Here is a 23410-nt window from a genome sequence, read left to right on the forward strand (position 1 = left end):
GCTTCACAGGTGTCCGTGGCGATTATATTCTCACACCACGCCCTAGTGGATAGTAGGGCATGAAAAGGTCGGAGGATGCGTACCGCCGCCCCTCGCGGGCTCGCTGCGCTCGCCACGCTTCGGGTTGGCGTGGATCGTGGGGTGGCGTTAAAAATTTGGGGGGACATTTAAGGGTTAATTTGGCCTATTTGGCCCCAAATCGGGTCCATTGAGGCATTTAACAGTAAAATCGCGGTCAATCTGCCGTTTTAACATTGTTCCCTATGGGAAAATCGCGGTCATCGCGGGCATCGCGGCCATCGCGGCCATCCCGATTTACCCGCGATGACCGCGATCACCGCGATTTTTACCCCCGACGACCGCGATTTCAATCGCTGGCGCCCTTCTAGGTAAAGAGTACCGAATTTGCTTTTGCAAGTGAACCAGATTCAGGCCCCAAGGGAATAAATGAAAATGCAACATTATTGTTTTTATTGTGTATGCATTTTTTGCATTGGTGTAACACAATGGGCGGTATTCAATGAGGCTGATTCGCCAGGTTTTTATGGCGATTTTGTGCTGTAAGGTGAATTTCTGACTAAAACGGTGAATCACCCTATTCAATGACCAGATGGCGAATACATTTCAAGGTTTTTTTCGCCATGATTCACCGAGTAGCAATCGCTATCTTTTTATGGTGAAGTGGAAGGAAAGTGTTTTGTTTTTCAACTTTGGTGTCAAAAATTCTGGAATTTTATTCTGAGGAGGTGCATGCTATTTTTATTTATGTGCTGTAAGCACATGAATATATATTTAATAAAAAAAATTTTTTATTTTTTTATTTTTTTTTACACAGACCAGCCAGCAGGGGGCCGGAGCGGAGCCGCTCATTAGATATTCATATATTCACTTCACCCGATCATTACATATGCATGATCGGGTGTAGTGAATATACCCGGTCCCCTGCTGGCACCCCCGGGGGGCAGCCTGTGCTGCCTGGCTCCCGGGGAGCCCACCTCCCCCCCACAAACGTTCTGGGGCAGGCAGGGAGACTTCCATCTCCCTGCCTGCCACTGTCCTCAGGCTCAAATTCGCCAGTCAGGGGCAGCGAGCCCCTGACTCGTTGAATACCGGAGCCGGCGAGGCTCCGGAACGCAGCGAGCAGTGGCGAATGTGCAGCGAATCCTAAACAGGATTCGCTGCACGTCGCCAGTATTCACATTGAATACCGCCCAATGCATCAAGTCTTCTAAACCTGAAAACATGGATTGTTGAGGATAGATGGCTTTCAAAAACTGTGGTGTCATGTAAGCAATTTGAGTTCAGGGGCTCTAAAACATTTCACCTAATCACACACTTGTTTCATTGTTTAATTTGCATTAGACATATACAGTAAAAGCTAAATGTTGATTGGCTGCTCTTTCTCAGCTGTTCCAAATTATAATGTTTGTAAAAAAAACTAAAAATATGTAAATTTGGTAAGGATGACCACTGAATAGTGGTGGTGGAGCTGCCATCGCAACATGACTTGTGGTAGCCATTTTAAGTTAACCACTCATTGTTTTTTGGGTGTAAACAGAGAATTTGCACATGTGCAAAAGAGTTGAATTAACATTATGTACAATCAGATGCACTCTGAAAATAGTAGTATCCATGTCATGAAAAAATCATTTCCATCAAGTACATTGATGGTTTCTGATGTCCATACTTAGTGGTAAATTTACTAAGATGGGAGTTCTATTGAAGATGAGGTGTTGTCCATAGCAACCAGTCCGATTCTATCTATGAGACAGTGTTAAATAAACAAGAAGTAGAATTTGATTGGTTGCTATGGGGAACATTCCATCTTCAATAGAACTCACATAGGGCGGGATGTACTAACATATGCGGCTAGCATCGCGATGCGGTGACGGAGGCCCCCCGCGATACCTGTACTGTGGTCTGCGGGGGGTCTCCGTCACCTCCCAGCCGGCTTCTGCTGCTTTCACGCCGGGGACAGCTAAGCAGGTTGTCCCCGGCGCTTCCTCCTCCCCCCTGCAGCCGGAAGGACGTCCGGCTGCGTTGCTAGGGGGAGGAAGGGCTTACCTTCCGGGGTCCAGGAGGACCTGCAAGAAGGTAAGCCCAAGGGAGGGGGGAAAGGGGGGATCGGCGAGGCGGCGGGGTTGCGGCGAGGCGGCGGGCGGCGAAAAGAAGCCCATAGGCTTCTATAGGGTATCGCCACCCAAAGGTGGCGATACCCTGCCCTGCGATATCGCTGCGAACGGGTTTTAGTACATAGGAAAATGCGGTAAAACGGGGGTTTTACCGCATTTTCCCTTTAGTACATCTCGCCCATACTAGTAAATTTACACGTCATAATGTGGTCCTGCCAGAACCTGACAAAATGTATTCAAACAAGCAAGCATTAGTACCGATGACCATGTTACAACATCATACAGTATTTAACTTTGTAATTCCCTCATATATTTTCAACCCATAGCGCAGGAACCGGTATATTGTTATACAACATTATCTTACTATGTAAAATAAACAGATGGTTGTAGTATCAAGAAGGAAAGGGAGGAAGCTGATAAAGAAAAAGAAAATACCTTAACAGTGTGTGTGCTAAATAATTCATGGTGACAGGTGTACTTTTATGGGTGTAGCAAGGTGTGTTTTAATGGAATGCATAAACTGATGTGGACAAGTGGATATGCACAGACTGTTCACTCTGGGCAAAGTACAGCTCTTCAGTACCTTGCGCTTGCGCCAAACCGTTACTGCGCATTCGAGGGTGGCGATGGCCTCTGCTTCCCAAAACAGAGGTGTGGCACTTCCTGCTGCATTAACATATTAATGCTATCGCTTACACGTAAGCATTGTACATCAAACAAAATTTGAATTGGCCCCTTTGATCAAATTATTTGCTGGCATCAATAGCACAAACCAACACTGTAATCTGGTGCAAAGCAAGTATTGTAAAATATATATTTGTCTTGCATCACTCAAATGTATTGCTAAATAGTACAGGTTCATGTACTCTAGGTATATATGTCTGACCTTAGTTAATGTGTAACTTAAATTCAGGGTTTTTCTTTTTTTATTGTAGCACAGTTTTAATAAACTAGCCTGCATGCTATTAAATTATATATTAAATAATGTAATAATAATAATTCATGAGGCTGAATAGGTGTGTATGGAATTTACTATACTGTATGTAGTCTGAGACTTCCACCTAATGCAATCGCCCAACTAACATATAAGTACCTGCAAATGTTGTGATGTTGTATTGAAAGATTGTGTTTGTTGGTGTATGTGCAATGAATGTGTAGTTATTTGTCACTATACTGGTTATTTACAAGAAGGTGTGTGAACTGGAAGGTTTCCTGACCAGATAAACTTGTCATGGAATTCAAGGCACATATTCTTTAAACCATAGAATGGCAATGGAATTTGAGTGGACGTTTTATTCTTATTTAGTCTCGCCTTTCTGCACAGAACAGGCTTGCAGCTGCAGCAGTAGCAGTTGTAATAGTATGACCAATGACTATTATCTTCTGATGTCTGCTGACACAGAGAGCACCAATAGGAAGGCAGGAGCTCTGTGCTGACTGCTGGAAAATAATCCATGCAGGCACACGTCACAGAGGAGGGAGTCAGCCTGAAATCACACATGCTAGAAACTTTTCACTCACCCACCAACAGAAGCATGCTGAATGAACAAATCCTTCTAACCTACGCTTCAAAGTATATCTATATTGAGCTCAGGCTTGTCATTTCTCGTACAGTTATAATTGTATACAGAAAGGTGTGTGAGCTGTATTTACATGGCAAATATGGTACATAAAGAAATGGTAAATTTAGAGAGCTCAAATTAAGTTGATATATTACTATTCACAGTTTTTTTATTAAGCATAAAATTCAATAATATATTGATATGTCACAATATACGCTCCACTTGGAGGTACATTACATCACTACACTGCCGAACAGCAGGTAAAACTCTCCCTATATCCCGGCTTTTACATCTAGAGCAGTGATTTTCAACCTTTTTACCTTGCAGCACACTAATGCCCCTTTCAGACCGCACTTTGGAAACAGTATATTGCCGTTTTTTTACCGTTTTAAAACGGTAATCTGTGCGGTCTGAAAGGTGCAGATCCAATTAACCGGTTTGAAAATACCGTTTTTTCAAACCGGTTAAAATGCAGGGTCCTACCCGTTTCAGACCCGGTATTTTGGGATCAAAATCGGGTTTCAAACGGTATTTAGGACCCAGCCAATGAGCTGGGTCCTAAATTCAGCGCAGTGAATATTTAATGAGCGCTCATTAAATATTCATAGCACTGGAGCCGCCCGCTGCCGACCCCCCTGCGCACGTTAACATTACCCGATCTCCCGGGGTAACATCCCCCGATCTCCCAGTGCAGTCTTCAGCCCCCCCTCCCCTCCGTGCAGCTGGTACCTGAGTTCGGTTGCAGATCCCGGCAGAAGTAAGGACCGATGCGCTTATAAAAAAAAGTGACTTTCGGAAAATGTCTGCCCCATAGGAAAATCCATTTTAAAAAACTGTCTTTCGTGTGGGGGCAGCCATTTTCCGAAAGTCACTTTTCTTATAAGCAGCAGGAGGCTGCTTATAAGAAAAGTGACTTTCGGAAAATGGCTGCACGGAGGGGAGGGGGGGGGGGGGGGGGAGGCGGCGCTGAAGGCTGCACTGGCTTTGACCCTGTATTTGGAAAGTTTCCAAAAACGGGTCTGCCAGTGTCAAAAAATCGGCACTTAAACGGTAATATACCGTTTAAGAGGTGCGGTGTGAAAGGGGTTTTACCTGGCAGACCTTTTTTTGGAAACATTTTCAAATACAGGGTCAAAGCCAGTTATGCGGCCTGAAAGCAGCATAAATAAGATTTTAAAATTGCCAATGCACACCATGAGATCCCCACAGGGCAAAACACATTGCCCCCCACAGGAAAAAACCAAACCTATTGCCCCCCATATAAAAAATAATCACACTGGTCCCCACAGGTAACACAAATAAAATACATTGGCCCTTTAAATGAAAAGAAGAGACCAGTAAATAACAGTTGAACTGGTGTTGGCTGTAAACTAGTTTGGGCATCTCTAGATCTGGAGGCACACTTGAGAACAGCTCAAGGCACACTAGTGTGCCACGGCACAGTGGTTGAAAAACACTGATCTAGAGCTTGGTCTGCTCCCTCCAGGCGGAGGTAGCCAGGGAAATCAGCCATAATATCTATCTATAACAAACATCCCAGTTGAACTAAATTATAAGAACTTTTGGCTTTGTTCAAATATATACCAGATACCATAACTCCGGGACATATATTCCTATAACTTTGCGGTGACAACCTTTTCCCCCCTTTTTCCCACTGAGAGTGAAGCCTCAATAGAGGATTCTGATTAAGGAGGCTGGACTAAGGTAATTCTTTCCAGATAAATTCATTATTGGGCTAATGTAAATTTTAAGTTAAATGTGCATTGCAGAATATTTTTATAATAGTTTTTTCACGTGACATATCAATATATTATTGAATTTTATGCTTAATAAAATAATTGTGAATAGTAATCTATATACTTAATTTGCTCTTTCTTAATTTACCATGTCGTTAATCCACTAAGTAATTAACCAAGTTACTATTGGGAGCTGCATAACTTAAGTATTTGCGGTATATAAATTGATTTTTATGTTTACAATTTATATATATACCTGTTATCTTCAACAATACGTGAGTATAGATATTGTGCCTGAATGTTTATTTAATATGATACATAAAGAATTGGTTTGGAGCAATTATCTGGAAACAAAACCAGAGTTCCTGGGCTTTTTATTTTCAGAGGAGATTTTAACGTTGCCCCTCATCTTTATTTGGGGTTTTAGGTCTAAATCTAAGGGGGGTATTCAATGTCAGGGGCACGGCTGTCGAGCTAGCGCGACAGCCGTGCCCCTGTCCCGTTCTCGGTGAGCTCGCCTGGAGCTCGGCAGTCAGGATTCAATGTCCCGGCCGCCGAGCGGCGAGAAGGGGGCGTGGCCGTGAGTTGCGGACGGGAAGTGACGAGCTGCAGCCGGCAGCTCGTCACTTCCCGGCTGTTCTCGGCAGAACGAGCCCGACAGCTAGAGATGTCGGGCTCGTTCTGACAGGAAACCCTGTTCAATGGTGTCGGGGAAGACAGCATTGAATAGGGCCCGTCGAGCATCTCCCCCACGGGAGATGCTCAACGGCGATTGAATCTCCCCCTTAATGTATATATGTGTATATACACATATATGTTGGCATGCAAATCAATTTAATTGAAAAAAAACAACTGGATTTTTTCAATGAAAGGCCTTGCGCATGTGTGCTACAATATGTATGCATGCAAAATCATCTGCCTTGCAAAATCGCAGGGCTGAGATCAGGTATGAATAACCCCCATAGTACGTTCACACTGTGCGATCTTGCAAAAAAATATTGCAAGTGGCCGTCTTCAGTAGAATGCTGTCCTTGACTCTATTCACAGCTTGAGCTGCATTTACAGAAGATGGAGGACGTCACTAGCAACCACACTGAATGAATTTAAGAATTTGTCTAACCAATGGTCATTATCATCAGATTAATTAAAAATGTAATCTAGTGTATATCCAGCTTTAGTGAAGCAAGTTTTTCTATGTTCACTGCAGCTTCCGGTGGCACAAAATGAATCCCACACAACTAGTGCTTGATTTGTGGGAAGACTAAGAAGTCGCAGATGGCCAGGTCTGATCTGCAGGATAGATTACCATGCTCCACAATGCACACGGGCCTGAAATCAACCACTTTTCTTGGACTTGTGGACACATTCATTGTAGTGATGGAAAAGGGCACCATGAGTGCAAGTTCTTGGATAGCGCCTGGAAATGACTGGCTGGTCTGTGTAAATGCAGCCTGAATCCTGTGTCCTCTGTGTGCAGTGCAGCTGCAACTTAATTAAACCATTAGCTCTGGGCCTTGTGTCTCAGGCTGCTTACCTGTAGTAAGTCTCCTTTTTAAGGGAGCTTGCCAGCCATGGCTATTCTGATTGGGAGTGTTCCCTTTATTTCCAATGCTGCCTTTCACCAAGGTGCCAGTGATTATTAGTGCAGCCTGTCTTAGTCTGCTTTCCTGTCAGCTGCCGTTTATTCAGCTTCCCAGATCCAGCTTGTGTCCAGTGGTGGCCTTGGAGTTCTCTGCTTGTTCCTAGATCCTGCAAGGACAGAGATAAGTGCTCGTTTGATCTCCTGCAGTTTTTCTACTGTCCATTGTGAGTATCTGTGGACTTATATGGTCTCTCTTACTTATGTTTTAGTCATCCAGCTCCACATGGGTTGTTTTGTATATTATTAACACTTTAATGCATTGTTGCATTTATGAGGTCAGTCGGGACATATTATATTTAACACCTTCCTGCATTTCTGCACTTATAGGTTTAGCTGGGAAGTATTATTTCTATGTATAACATCTTCTTGCATTGTTGCATTTGCGGTAGTTCGGTAGAGGACTGTACCCCTATTTCCACCTCACTACCTTTTTTGTAATTGATCTACGTGGGGGTCACTTGTGGTTAAATTGTACGTTGGTCTGCTGGAGGATCCCTTCCCGTGGAGGACAGCTGTGTCACATTTTGTTTTGTTACCCATTTTACGGGTTTTAGTTCGATTTTCTATTGTCTGCTCTGGAGGCATTGGGCACCTTGTTTCCTTGCAAAGTCCTGGTGGCACCGAGGTTGGGGTGAACCTATTTTACTCCTTCAAACGTGGCTATTATAGTTGAAGCCTTAGCTCTGCAGGTGCCTGTGAACTCTGGAGGGATTAACAGAGTTAGGGTTGGGCCTGTCCTTCCCAGTAACCTCTTGTCTGGGATCCCCTTAGAGTCCTAACACTTGTGGCAGACATTGACCAGTCTTGGCCACAAAAAAAAACACCAAGTGCTTGGCCACACTGCACTCACATTGGAATTTCTGTGATGATGCACCTCCAACTGGTGACCACTGGGTTGACTGTTGTTTGGTCTTAGTGTTGAAATTAAGAAACAGGTGGGTGTACCAGCGCAGGCTGAAAAAAATTATAAGAGAACGGTATCTTGTAAAGTATAGTTTATTAATCAAAATAGCTGTATTTTAAAATATGGAATTCCATAAAGATTAAACCAAATATAAAATATGGACATTCATTAACTCAATATTTAACATCACTAAATATACATGCAATTGTATAGGGCATATTACCAATCGGATGTCAAGATATGGTATCTCCCAATTGAGCAGCAAATGAACACCAGGTGGCCAATGAGTCCCAAAACAGAGTCCGTGGATGGAATTTGGATTCCTCTGACAGGGGTGATGGTAGACCTGGATGACTTGGACAAGTCTTGAAGCTGCCTCGGATCGCTTTTCCGGATGAGATGTTGGTGGAGATTAGATTTGGCAAATAGATTGAATGTGTCCATGGTCCATAGGTGGCACTTTAGTGAAGATTGAGATGAATGTCCAGTAAACAAGCTCAACGCGTTTCCCTGGGATTATCCTCCCAGGGCCACCTTTGGACCACGGACACATTCAATGTGTTTTTGTGGCTCTGTCCTTTGTAGAGTAAATGTCACTGCAAATTGGTGTTCAGCAAAACGTATATAAATGAATGTAATAATAATATAATAAAGTAGTAAATTATACATTAATAAAATAAGATTAATAGTCGGGAGGACACTTTAGGGAATCAGTGTGTTGTCTATAGTCTAGCCAGCAATTATATAGTCATTGTAGTATGTTATACCCCTTTCACACCGGCCACCTGGCAATTACCCGGCATTTTTGAGTGCCGGGTCATTTTGTCGGGTGCTGCCTGACCCACGACTGGGTCGTGGACCCCCACGAGGGAAAATAGCAGGTGGCCATCGGGAACGCGGCTGTCGGTGTTTTGACAGTCGGGATCCCGACGTCGGGTAAATGCCTGTCAGGATCCCGACTGTCGGGACCCCGTCCGGCACCCGTTGGAAAATTAGCTATGTTTGCAGCTGTAAATTGCCAGAGAAACAATAGAAATGCCGGCAACTTACCGATATTGCTAACAACTCACTATTAACCTTGAATTTGTCATGTGAGTTGTCTATAGATTTATGTTTCTTGGCACAATTTATTGACATTGAGTAGGAGAATTGTATTCTAATTTGTGCTCTTGGACATTTAGTATGCTACTTTGCTTGGCAGAGCTCCCATAATGTGAATCCCATTGGATTCTACTTATACCCATAAGAACTGGGTTGGAAATGATTATGAAAATTTGGTAAATGCATTCCCGATCTCATCCAACACTGTTACTGAATACTGTGCATAAGAATCCTGTAAGAGTAGAGGACCTAATTCCACATGCACAAGAGATCATGTTTCCTCTGTATTGTGTTCACATGCTGTTAATCAACGATCTCTAGGAATACTTACTGTTTGCTTTCCTCTTTATGTGGTATAAGAAGATGATTTAAAAATAAAATTCACAGAGATTTGTATTGCACTTTGAGATATTCCAGTAAATATTATTAAGTTGGACATTACCTGTTGCTGGAGTAAAGCCCCATACGCACTAATACTTATTATACTAAATAGCCAGGTTGCAAGCAAGATTTGGTACCTGGCTCAAACCCGGGTGCGACCCTGTTTGTGACCCTTTCCATTGGCATCCCAACCCTGCATACAGCCGGGCAGGTGATGTCAGCAAAGGCGAGTCCTGAGCCAGCACTTGGAGAGGAAGTCATCTCCCAGCGCAGTGAACGGGTCCCGGGTCGCATCTGCCAGGATTTCCCATTTATACTGCATTGCGAGCCTGGATTGAATCCATGTTCAACCCCGTTCACTACCAGTGTGGAAATGCTGGTCGCTCAACCTGACATATTTAAACTGGGTGCCTTTACACTGCACAATATTCTTAGTTGCTGCACAATCATGTGCAATATCCTAGGACATTTTGCGCAGTGTAAAAGCAGTATAAATTATATTATATACAATATACCATATATACTCGAGTATAAGCCTACTTTTTCAGAACATTTTTTTATGCTGAAAAAGCCCCCCTCGGCTTATACTCGAGGGAGGGTCCCACTTGAGTCAATAAGTTTTCCCAGGTTTTTTTGTAAAATTAGGTGCCTCTGCTTATATTCGGGTCGACTTATACTCGAGTATATACGGTAGCTCATTATGGCCCTTCTGAGAAATATAATTTCTAATACTGCTTATTGTGTAGGCTAAACATTGTTAATGACCCCTCTGTCATCTGTGCTGCGTGCTCAATGTTGACTATCGTTAACGATGCAGGCTAGTAGTGACCAATTGTCATCACTGAGCGACATCGTTAACGTTATCGATTAATGTGTATGCTCGATATTATTCGCCTAGGATTACTTCTGATATTGTTATCGGTGCAGCATAATGGTCTAGTGTGTATGGGGCTTAACTCATAATAAAACTTGGGTGGGGGACCGGCACTCCCAGCTTGATTAAATAACTTGCACAGGTGCCTTCACTGCTTTACCGAGGTTAAGCGGGATACAGAGGAACGAAGGTGCGGCACTCAGGTCTTACAGTAAATAAACGACAGTACAGTGTCTGGTGGTCAACGTTTCAGTGCTCGTTTATTGGCACTATCGTCAGGATAAGGAACAGGTAAGTGCAAAATGTTTTTTGCACTTACCTGTTCCTTATCCTGACGATAGTGCCAATAAACGAGCACTGAAACGTTGACCACCAGACATTGTACTGTCGTTTATTTACTGTAAGACCTGAGTGCCGCACCTTCGTTCCTCTATATATATATATATATATATATATATATATATGCAGCAACAAAGTGTGGCACTCGCTGATGTATCCTGATGACATTCTGAATTGTGGAATGAAACGTTGATAAACTTCTGAGAGTCATTTGATTTTGTTCACCGTGAGTGCCACGCTTTGTTGCTAAATACACATCCCCTTGATCTGCAGGGGCATCTGGTGCAGATATTTTGGTCATTTGGAGTGCCGGACAATTACAAGTGTATATATGTGTATATATACACACACACACACACACACACACAAAGTTATACTGTTATACTGTATATATACACAGTGTTACACACACACATGTGTGTGTGTGTGTGTGTGTATATATATATATATATATATATATATATATACACACAGTGTTACACCCGTGTATGTATGTATATATATATATATAAATATATATATATATATATATATATATATATATATATAATGTACATAGCTCTGCAGCAACAAATTACTTGTAATAGTGTAGCCTTCTTTGGTGGTGGACTCGGAGCCTGCCAGAGGGGAGCCAGGACAGGAGACAGTGCCCACCGCCGATGCATGACCGTGCCATCCTCACAGCATTACTGGGAGTGTGGGAGGGGACGCAGTCAGACAGCAGCCACTTCCCCGCCATTGGTTGGTGCGGCCGCCGCGTGACCGCGTCCCCTCCTACAATCCCAGACAGTACTGCTGTGCATGCGGGACGTCTGTTGCCCACCCCTGGCTTATACAGACCTGATATTCTTTTCTGTTAGAAACATCTATAACAATAAAATAAAACTTTTCTTGGTTAAATGAAGGTGAGCTGTTTACAATCAGTTATCAAATGCCAGCAACAGCAATGTTTTTGACCTTGTAAGAGGTTATTTTAAGCGTGCACAAGCTTTTTGAAGTGAATTGCTATGCACAAAATGAGTCCCTAAGCTCAATGTTGACAATCCTTTATTTTAAAGACATGAAAAAATTATATTGCATACCTCCCGAACGTCCCGCTTATCACGGGAATGTCCTGTTTTTTTGGGACATTCCCATGGACGACAGTGTCCCACGACGGGGGTGGGGGTATTTGGGAGTGTCCCCCCCCTGTGGCCCATGAATAGATGCATGCCCCCACAGCTGCGACAATGGGGGTGTGGCCTCGAGGCAGCATTGTGTGTATAGGCCATGCCCCCTTTTGTTAGCACACCCCCAAAATCGGTGCGTGTCTACGGCGTGCAAGCTTTCCTGACTACCTTTCTATGAATGTTGGGTGGTATGATATTGAAATAAAAAGGATGAACAAGTCCACTTTCTGCCATGGCATACCAGTTTTGACATTTGGTTTTATCTTGTTAAAGCTCTCCTTTTTCCATGTTTAGCCACAAATGTGAGCTATTAATCGAATTACGTAGATGTACCAGATATTGGGCCTGGGCCAGATGCACTGAGCTTCAAAAGTGATAAAATGGAGAGTGATAAACAGCCAGCTGATCAGCTCCTACCTGCCATGTCACAGACTGTAGTTTGAAAAATGTCAGGCAGGAGCTGATTGGCTGGTTGTTTATCACACTCCGTTTTATCACTTTTGAAGCTTAGTGCATCTGGCCCATTGTTACTAACTAGCTTGCAGTGGACGCCTGCCAGCAATGGACAGGGTTTATCAACATCAGCAAAATTCCAACATGGTGTTAATCACCAGCCATCACCATCTGTTGTCATTTTTTTTTTTGTAAAATGAGAACACCTTTTTGTTAGCCGCACAGCTTTTCAGATTGCAGTCACTGCTTCATTGAGGGGGAAACTGCTACTAAAATAACAGCTTACTGTAACTTCAGAAAGTATCATTGATCCATCTGAGCGGTGAAATGTGCAAGACCGTTTACACATTTTCTGTGCTAAGTACGTGCTACAACTTAAATTATTCTGATAATATACATGGAATCCCCACTGGAATTCCTTTTTATAATGCTCAATGGCCTTTAAAGAGCAACAACTTATGAGGGTCTGTGACGCATCTCCGTCAGATCAGGTCTTTGTGTGTAGGTCAGGTTTCTGCAGATGTAGGCACTGCACACAGAGAACATGGCATATTTTGTTCCTCAACATGCTCTTTTACATTATTGATTGTAACATTTTCTTTTCCAGGCAAGCAGAAACAAACTACAACAACATGAATAAGACTTGGCAGAGTTTTACTTGTATCTCATTACGCCGCTCCATTCTAGTCGGTTTCTAAAAAGGACTGCTATCTGATTCATGTATTCCTAAATAATTTGACAATGCAAATGTTTAGAAGTGCATTTCTTTTGTAGAGAACACCTGCAAAAGTTATGTACATGTTGCCAAGCATGCTGCCATTAGAAATTGTGGGGCCCAGGACTGTTTAAATAAGAAGGGATGACACCCCCTCCCCTGTAGTGGCTTCTGATTGGCTGCCTGTACACAGGCTCCAATTGGCTTGCAGCTAGCACAAATTTCAAAATGCCACCAGTGCTTTCTCCATGGCCACCTGCCGAAGTGCCAGCTGCAATGAGCTTGCGGCCTGGCACCAATCCAGGGATGGGCCCTCTCGATGCCTAAGGCTGGAGTCCCGGCATTCCTCCCCTGATGGAGGCTCTAATTGCCGGAATAAAAAAAAAACACTCCACCCTCACATATAATATAAGGAGCCTCCCTCCTTCCAAGTTGTTGAAACACACACCCTCTCTAGACACGCACTGTGGGTTCTGTAGATGAAGACATGCCTGTAGAAATTGGTTGGGGGAATATATAAAACCTTCCAAAGAGGATAAGATGGAGAATTTGTCCATAGTAAAACCATCATCTAATAGAATGCACCTGATGCATCTTCATTTCCAACACTTTAAAGCAAAAGTAAAAAAACACTACCTCATTTCAGAAAACTCTCCCACACACACTCCCAGGATCAGTCACCCATAATCCTCCCACTTCCCGGTGAAAGGGGCTGTCTGGACACTTGATAACACAATGAATTGCACTATTGTGGCCATGCCCCACCAGGCACAGGCAACAGCAGTGAGCAGTGGAGTTGAGGGGCAGGGATCATTTTATTTATTTATTTATTTACTGTTTCTTATATAGCGCATCATATTCCATTGTGCTTTACAATTGGAAACAAAAGTGGTAAAACAAACTGGGTAGTAAAAGACCAACATAGACGTAGGAGGGCCCTGCTCCCAAGCTTACACTCTATGGCACCAAACTCCCCAATAACTTCCAACTGAACATCTCCCAGGGACAAAAAAATTGTAAAAATGTCCACTACCCTCAGTGTCACCACTCCTAGTGCCTTTATCCACTTTAAATTGCATACTTCCTATATCAAATACTTAGGCATTCTCCTTCCCAGGCCTCTTAGTGATTTGTCTCCCCTGCATCGATATACAACTGATCCGTACACTTCGCAAGGAATTGGTTCAGTTGCTGGTTTTTTTTTTATGTTTGAGTCGCATTAATATCATAGAAATCAATAATTTCCCTGACCCTGATATTTATTGGAGACCACCCCAATAAGACTTCCCCTATTTATCCATTCATAAGTTCACAAACCGATTTAGTGCATGGGGGGCAGAGTAGGAAGCCAAGGTTTAAAAATGAGGTACTTTCGCAAAATAGAAGCTGGGGAGGCATTGACTTGCTTATGATCAGGCCATTTGGTACTTATATGTTAGTTGGGCGCCCACTAAGCTATTTGCTTAGTTTTCTGCATCCCCTTGCAGGGCTTGCTACACTCGCCACACTTCCGGCTCGCCACAATATATAAAATCAACTCCATGCCGACATGCATAGTGGGGGTATGAGCTTACTAACTATAGTGGGCACCCAACTAACATAGAAGTACCGGCCATTTTCTTGAGTAGGATTTGTGATTGGATTTAGGATTCTGTATGGGAAGCAGTGGATATAATAGGAGGCCCTATCTTTGATTCTTCATTTATGCATGCTCCCATGGCACATAAAAGAGAGTGCTCAACACATGGTGGGACCTGTTATTAATTTATTTCTTAACAGTTTCTTATACTGAATAGCGCACACATATTCCACAGCGCTTTACAGAGTATAGTTGAACAATCACATCAGTCCCTGTCCCAGTGGATCTTACAATCTATATTCCCTAAAACATGTACACGCACATACAGTTAACCTACCAGTATATTTTTGGATTGTGGGAGGAAACCGGAGTACCTGAAGTAAACCCACGCAAGTACGGGGAGAATATACAAACTTCACACAGTCACCCTGGAGTCTCAGTTGGCATATTTTGGTCAGTAGCTTCGATTAGTGGAATGGGTCATTGAATCTCCAATGGCAAGCTCCTATCCTTTAAGGAGCTTTATGCTTCCAACCTACTCACTGACCAAGATTACTAGTTCTTTTTTGAAGTTTCAACATATTGCTTTTTCTCTTCGTGGGACTCAATAGTATTTGATAGGGACTTGACAGGTATATATAATATCCTGCTGAACAGTTTCTTTACCAATGACCCCCTCTTGCAGGGGCCTCGGACAGGAATCTAGCGCGTAGAGGCATTCAGGTTATCTGTGAATAATGTTGCCCACACTTGTTCCTCTATTCTGGTGATGTTTACTCGCTGTAAAGTGATAACCAAATTCCACCCCCCCCCCCACTCTGCTGGAATTGCCATAAGGAAACATGTACACTGATCCGTATATGGTGTATATTGCATATATTGTCCCTTGATACACCCAGTCTAAAGGTCCCAAACACTATGCGATTTGAGCCCAATTTCACCCTATTCCGGTGGATCGGGCCAAGAAATCGAGGGAAATCGTCCCAAATAGCATGTGCGTGACACCTGATCCGGTTCCATATGCATCGGATCAGAGCCGGAGATCATACATGCTGCACATAAGATCTCTGAGTCGGACCCCGTCCCTTTGGCAGGAATGGGGATTGCATGTGATTCATCACATGCAGAAGTACCAAGGGGGGGGGGGGGGTTCTCAGCTCTGAAATTGTGGCAGTGTGGTTTATCTGGACTGACTTAAAATCTTCTACATGCACAGTGGCATAACCTGTTTTCCTTGCTCTACAGGATTTTAGCGCTGCCTGGCAGAAAGGTATGAAATATGGGGCAGTTCGGATGGTGTAATGGTTAGCATTACAGCCTCACAGCACTGAGGTCATGGGTTTGATTCCCACCATGGCCCTAACTGTGCGGAGTTTGTATATTCTCCCCGTACTTGCGTGGGTTTCCTCCGGGTACTCCAGTTTCCTCCCACAATCCAAAAATATACTGTAGGCTAATTGACTCCCAACAAATTAACCCTAGAATGTCTGTGTGTGCGTGTACATGTGGTAGGGAACATAGATTGTAAGCTCCACTAGGGCAGGGACTGATGTGAATGTTCAAATATTCCCTGTAAAGCGCTGCGGAATCTGTGTGCGCTATATAAGAAACTGTTAATAAATAAATATGCATGTGCATGAAATGCCCTAAATCTTGGGATTCCACTGATCCTGATGCCAGGATTGGCATCCATAGTAAGTGTAATATAAATTGCATAGTATAGTATGGCCAATGGGCCTAATTTAGTAGGCCAACGTAGATTATCAAAAATCACTAATTGTATTAATAATGTGCACATGTGTACAAGGCCTTACACTTTGGTTGCATTGTGAAAATTGCAACCGCAGTCAAAAGTCAACGGGGAAGGCGATTCAGCATTGCATGGGAACAATGTGTGCTTCCCAATGTGTCTGTACTATGGGTCTAAAAATTAATAACTTGCATATTTTCAGCTGATTACTGCAAACATTCACACTGTAATAGCTGGCATTTGTTGAGACAGCTTTGTAAAGTTGTGTACACACTATACGATATTGGCTACGGACAATACCATCAAAGATTTACTCTTGAACTCCTTGGCGAACGATATAGTGCATACACACTGAACAATATCGCTAAAATTATTGTTCAGTGACATCATTGGGTCCCCCGCTGAACATTCAGTTGTTGCTGATATACAGTAGTCAAATTGGTCTGCATGTACAGATGACAGGACAGGTAACGTCCTGCAGGAGCGTTGACTATATTGAGTGTACACTCTAGAAGATATTACCAACAATATCATGCAGAAGGGCAACAATGTGCGTTATTGCTTGTAATTTATTATTTATTTATTTACAGTTTCTTATATAGCGCAGCAGATTCCGTTGCGCTTTACAATAGTAGACAGTGATAAGACAAACTGGGCAACAGACAGAATTGGAGGTAGGAGGGCCCTGCTGCAAGCTTACAATCTATATATTGTAATATCGCATAGTGTGTGTGCACCTTTAGAAGGTGTACAATTAGGGAAGTCCTGGCATCACCCTTTTCTGTAGCTCACTATAGTTTTGTATTGATTGGTGATTTAAAAAAAAAAAAAAAAGCTTTTCCACATTCCCAGCTTTAAGAAAAAATCACAGTGCCAGTAGTCACCAACTGCCCAGAGCCAGGAACTTGTGCTGTACTTATATTTATTGATACCCACAGGTACAATTGTTAGTCCGCTATCTTATTCACCATGTGTACCATACAGCTTTTATATTGTAAATTTGTTTGGGAGGGCTGTATTTACTTTCTTTTCATGTCGTTGCATGTAATTTGTTTGTATTATTATCACTTCAGTGTACAGAACTGCGGATTAAAGTGTGTATACACTAGATGATTTATGCATGAAAAAGACATATTGTATGCGTACAGATGATTTATGCATGAAAAAGACATATTGTATACGTACAGTATATCGTCTAGTGCAGGGCTGGGCAATTGCGGCCCTCCAGATGTTGAGGAACTACATATCCCAGGATGCTTTGCATAGTTTTGCTATGTGGCCATGCTGAAACTGATGCAAGTCATGCTGGGATGTGTAGTTCCTCAACATCTGGAGGGCCGCAATTGCCCAGCCCTGGTCTAGTGTGTATGCACTGTAACTTTTTGTGCTCCCATGGGTCAATAGTGATGGCACAGTAACAGAGTCTACTACACTGGTGGAGAGAAGGGGACCCAATTAGAGCCCACACACAGTACCCTGCTCTCTTAAAGTGCCTCTGGTCCCCACCCACCCACCCATTCACATGAATAATATTTTTAAAACAATCATAATTTATCCATGTTGTCCTGCACCTACTGTACATATCCAACAATCAGCATGCTGACATCCATTCACTGGTTGAGAGGCAGGAAGACAACACTGCTTGGCTGCTAAGAGTACATATAATTTATAATCAGAGAGGCTGGGCAGCATCATCTACCTACCAATAAGCTCTGGAGGCACCAGACCTCTCTGGCCCAGCCCACCTATGCTCAAAAGCCCCTACATTTGTGGGCCTCTGGGCAACTTCTCACTGTGACCATTCATTAAGATATCCCTGGCAGTATACTGTATATTGTGCTTTGAAAGTCAGATATCTATGTCTGTATCCATTTTCTAATTGGTTCATTTTGCCATACATCTTATCTTCTTATATCAAATGAATGGTTATGGAATTGTGTACCTGCGCACTGAGTAAACTGATTTGGACTAGCTGCAAACACTGAAACGGTCTGACTAGAACCGTTTTGAATAGTTTAGCATACAGTTGATTCATTTGATATGTCGTGGCACTTTCATTTTAAGTGCAAAATATGTATCTGTTACAACAGTAGTGACCCATTCATTTATTTGCTGAGTTCCAATGTAGAGGAGGAGATCACAATCGTAGGGTTAACCCATGGTAAAATATAGTTCCCGGGAAGTGCCATTGCCTGGGCTGTGGGAATCGGGATAATTAACAAGATCTGGAATTCTGGAGTGCCCATATTGCCTCACCTATTACAGAGAGAAGAGATGCCTTATGTGGTTCCCAAACTTTCTTGAGTGATCAACATTTATTTCATGACACTCCTAATATAAAAGTTTTTCATTCATAAAGTTTGAAAAAATAAATAAATAAAATCAAGTCAATTGTACCTACCTGTCTTCCTATGGTCAGTTATGTGGTCGTGTACAGTTTTGCTTCTAATTGTCCACATTTTATCATTGGTAGCCACTGCCACTGGTTTTGAGTATCACTTTGACTATAAGTTATTATACTTGGTCCTGGATCATCAAACTGAGGTACCCCTGCAAGAGCCTTGTGGCACCACCCTAGGGTACTGGAAACATTGCCTTAAACCCTTCTCTTTTATGTCGCAAGACTTATAATATTCCCAAATTTTCAAAGAGTGTCTTCTTAACCACTAATAACAAAAAACTTTTTTTTCTTTCTTGTGCATTGCAGTTCAAGATGGAGCTTACTGCTACCAGTTCACTACTAACAGCAGTAACTAAATTTAAATTGATAATTATTGCAACTACCATTTAGCTCTGGTCAGAGCTAGTTTGCATGTTCGTAGTATGTTTTTTTGGGGGGATGTGAAGAACATACTATACTGCATTCACATATGAATTACTATAGCCGCTGACAGGAAGTGGGGCGACCATAGAGGAAGTGTGGCAAAATTATACACATAACGGCCGTAACCGGAAGCGGATCAACTTCCGCCGGAAGTGGGGCACTGTGTGCTCCATGAGATTGACAAGGAAACAAGGAATCCGGGACCCGAAGTACACGCCCGTGACCGTAAGTCACCGCCTGTGACACCACGGGAACCGGTGATTTGATGAGTCATTACAGATTCCCCCTATATTAAGCAGGAAACGTTGTATGCAGCCATTCTCCTTGAAAAAGGACACAGGAAGGTGTCCGAAACTAGTTGGAGGGCTGCATTGGACCCGCAAATTAAAGGGTGCACAAGTGGAACCATCACGGGCCTCTAACATTTATTTCCACTTTATGCCTGTTTGAGAGCCATTTACCTGGTTATACATCCATCTGGTGAACTCCACCCCTTTTTTTGTGGGACATCATTTGTTATATGTTTTTTAATTGGTCACTTTTATGCTTTGAAAATAAAAACGGTATTACACTATACATCTTTCTCCTCAATTTTCATATACTGCTCCTCCACACGAATATGTATGAAAGCTTCTAGATGGGAGAATACTCAGTTGAGCATTCCATTTAGGAGAAGACTAGATGCCCATTAATCCCAAGGGATGTGTGGTAGTTATTTGTAAACTTCACGGGTGGTGGGATCGATCCGAATGGTATCCCAGATACCTATCATACCTAATCACATTAGTGTTGACTGCATTCTAAATCAATGGCTCTCCCCCTCCCGATTGTATCATCCACCATCTCTTATAGTACCCATTATTACACCCCTCCGTCAGAGTGACTGTATTAATTGTATATCACTGCCCCACTGATTTTTAGCAGGTATCCTCTATACTGTACATGGTAGTACTAAATAAGTGTATAAAAGCAAATTGTTACAGTATATCACCATTCAGTGTGTCTCCCCCAGCCATGATTGTAGCAGATAGATTTTATACACTGTAAAAGAACACTCTCCAACCTTCATTGTTTTCTCTGTGCACCTCTGCGCATCTGGCATACATACATGCATAGTTGCCTACCCTCCTGCATTCTTCAGGAGACTCCCTGAAATAGCAGCAATCTCCCTCTCTCCCTCATTAGTTTAGCATTCTCCCTCATTTCACCTAGCCCACATGGTTGTTTTTTTGGGGGGAGAAAGGAATGAGGGGGTGGGAAGGGTGCGGACGATACTTACTGCGGCACAGGGGGGGGGTGCAGGCGATACTACCGGGGCCACTGAAATCCCCCCAGCAGGGAGCGGGCGGCGGGCAGCGCGGGGGGGAGGGTACGGATGATACTTACTGTGGCACTGGGGGGTGGGGTGTGCGGGCGATACTACGACGGGTAGTGCCACGCTGAAATCCCCCCAGCAAGGAGCGGGCGGCGGGCGGCTGTGTTGATTCACGCCAGGCAGGATGGGATGGATGCTTTCTGGTACCTATCTATGGTACCTCGGCGGCTCAGTACCGCCCTCCAGTGGCCGGTGCCCTAGGCAAATGCCTAGTCCTGCCTAGTGGTGGCGCCGGCCCTGGATTTACTACAATGACATTTTACTAAAGCGCATGATTTTTGCCATTCTGCTGTGCAACTGGTAAACCATCAGAGTGACTGTATTAATTGTATATCACTGCCAATGTTCCCTCTAATTTTACGAAGGCTGCGTGCGGCAAAAGATTTTGGCTGTGCAACTTTGGAAGGAAATTTTTATGGTACTCTTTACCTAGAACGGCGCCCGTCGCGGGCATCGCGGGTACATTTATGGCTACCCGCGACGCGACCGACGCGATGCCCGCGATTTTCCCATTGAAAACCATGTTAAACCTGAAAAATCGCGTCGGTCGCGTCGCGGCCGGCCATAAATGTACCCGCGATGCCCGCGACGCGATGCCCGCGATTTCCCATAGGGAACAATGTTAAAAGGCAGATTGACCGCGATTTTACCGTTAAATGCCTCAATGACCGCGATTTTGACATAGGAAACAATGTTAAATGGGCCACAGAGCCCAAATAGTCCCCCTGAAGTCTTAAATGGCCCCCAAAATTTTTAACGCCACCCCACGATCAACGTGAACCCGAAGCGTGGCGAGCGCAGCGAGCCCCGCGAGGGGCGGCGGTACGCGTCCTACGACCTTTTCATGCCCTACTATCCACGTCGGCGTGGAGTTGAGAATAGAATAGTGTGGCGAGCGCAGCGAGCCACCGAGCCCGAAGCGTGGCGAGCGCAGCGAGCCCCGCGAGGGGACGCGGATACCTTCACAGGTAAACGCGTCCCCTCGCGGGCTTCACAGGTGTCCGTGGCGACGCGGACACCTGTGAAGCCCGCGAAGGGACGCGTTTACCTGTGAAGGTATCCGCGTCCCCTCGCGGGGCTCGCTGCGCTCGCCACGCTTCGGGCTCGGTGGCTCGCTGCGCTCGCCACACTATTCTATTCTCAACTCCACGCCGACGTGGATAGTAGGGCATGAAAAGGTCGTAGGACGCGTACCGCCGCCCCTCGCGGGCTCGCTGCGCTCGCCACGCTTCGGGTTCACGTTGATCGTGGGGTGGCGTTAAAAATTGTGGGGGCCATTTAACAATTCAGGGGGACTATTAGGGCTCTGTGGCCCATTTAACATTGTTTCCTATGTAAAAATCGCGGGCATTGAGGCATTTAACGCTAAAATCGCGGTCAATCTGCCTTTTTAACATTGTTCCCTATGGGAAAATCGCGGTAATCGCGGGTACCCGATTTTGATGTACCCGCGATTTACCCGCGATTACCGCGATTGCCGCGATTTTACCCGCGATCCCGCGATTTCAATCGTGGGCGCCGTTCTAGGTAAAGAGTACCATTTTTATTTTTGTGCGTCACTTCTATATATAACTGGAAAACAACGTGATATTAAACATTCAAAACATTTAAACATTCAAAACACAGCACACAATGTAGTTATTGGGTGAAACACATATTAATTTAGTCCACAACTGCAAAAAGGGACCACTGCTGCTTTGTGCGCTCTGTTGTAATGTCTGTGCGCATGCTTGGCGAGTTGTGTGCGCGCGCACACGCGCACAGCTTAGAGGGAACACTGATCACTGCCCCACTGATTTTTAGCAGGTATCCTCTATACTGTACATGGTAGTACTAAATAAGTGTATAAAAGCAAATTGTTACAGTATATCACCATTCAGTGTGTCTCCCCCAGCCATGATTGTAGCAGATAGATTTTATACACTGTAAAAGAACACTCTCCAACCTTCATTGTTTTCTCTGTGCACCTCTGCGCATCTGGCATACATACATGCATAGTTGCCTACCCTCCTGCATTCTTCAGGAGACTCCCTGAAATAGCAGCAATCTCCCTCTCTCCCTCATTAGTTTAGCATTCTCCCTCATTTCATCTAGCCCACATGGTTGTTTTTTTTGGGGGGGAAAGGAATGAGAGATAGATACATTTACATTGAATCATCAGCACCATTTCCCAGCACTTTTCCAAGTATAGTATCTCTTACTAACAGCTTTGAGGCACATTTACATTTGCATATAAGTAATTTTAAAAGATTCCTTTCAGATGTAACAGTACAGATACACTCTTCTAGTTGCCACGTTCACAATACATTTTCACAATCTCTCCATATATGGAACTAGACACGCCCTCTGGGTGGAGCATGACACGCCCTCTCAATGGGGTGCTTTGCAAAATTCTATCACCAACTATAATCTCCCTGAAACTAGTTTTCAAAAGTAGGCAAGTATGCATACATGTGTCATGATTGATCACACACACACACAATACTGTAGGACTGGAAGTATAGGCGTGCACTGGACCTGGCACCCAACATCTGTCTAATCACTGACAGCCTTTCAGGAGGATTCTGCAAGCCCAGCTCTCGGCCCACTGGAAATGCCCTTTATACAGCCTTGTTGAAAGGCCCCCATGGAGCAGCATGCCCCCCTGGGATCCATAGGGCCCTAAGTAGCTGCTTTGGTAGCCTTATGGTAATTCAGCTGCTGTTGCATAGGCTATGTGATGACAGTAGATTCACCCAAGAATGTATATTTAGCTTTATTCCATAGTCTACCTTATATTAACACTAATATATTTGGGGAAGACTCTTTTTAGCATTGCCTGTGGACAGGGGAAAGGGTATGATGTATCATCATTTAAAACCTTACTCCTTAAAT

The 23410-nt window shown here is 43.8% G+C and overlaps 1 protein-coding gene across 1 annotated transcript in view; it reads left to right on the forward strand.

Moving 5' to 3' along the window:
• The window catches only part of ELOVL6 (ELOVL fatty acid elongase 6), an 82897-nt gene that overhangs the window by 13322 nt on the left and 46165 nt on the right, over window positions 1-23410 (forward strand). The window lies entirely within an intron of this gene.

The sequence above is a fragment of the Crinia signifera genome, chromosome 1, assembly GCF_055691185.1.
Source record: "Crinia signifera chromosome 1, ASM5569118v1, whole genome shotgun sequence".
In the NCBI taxonomy this organism is placed as follows: Eukaryota; Metazoa; Chordata; class Amphibia; order Anura; family Myobatrachidae; genus Crinia; species Crinia signifera.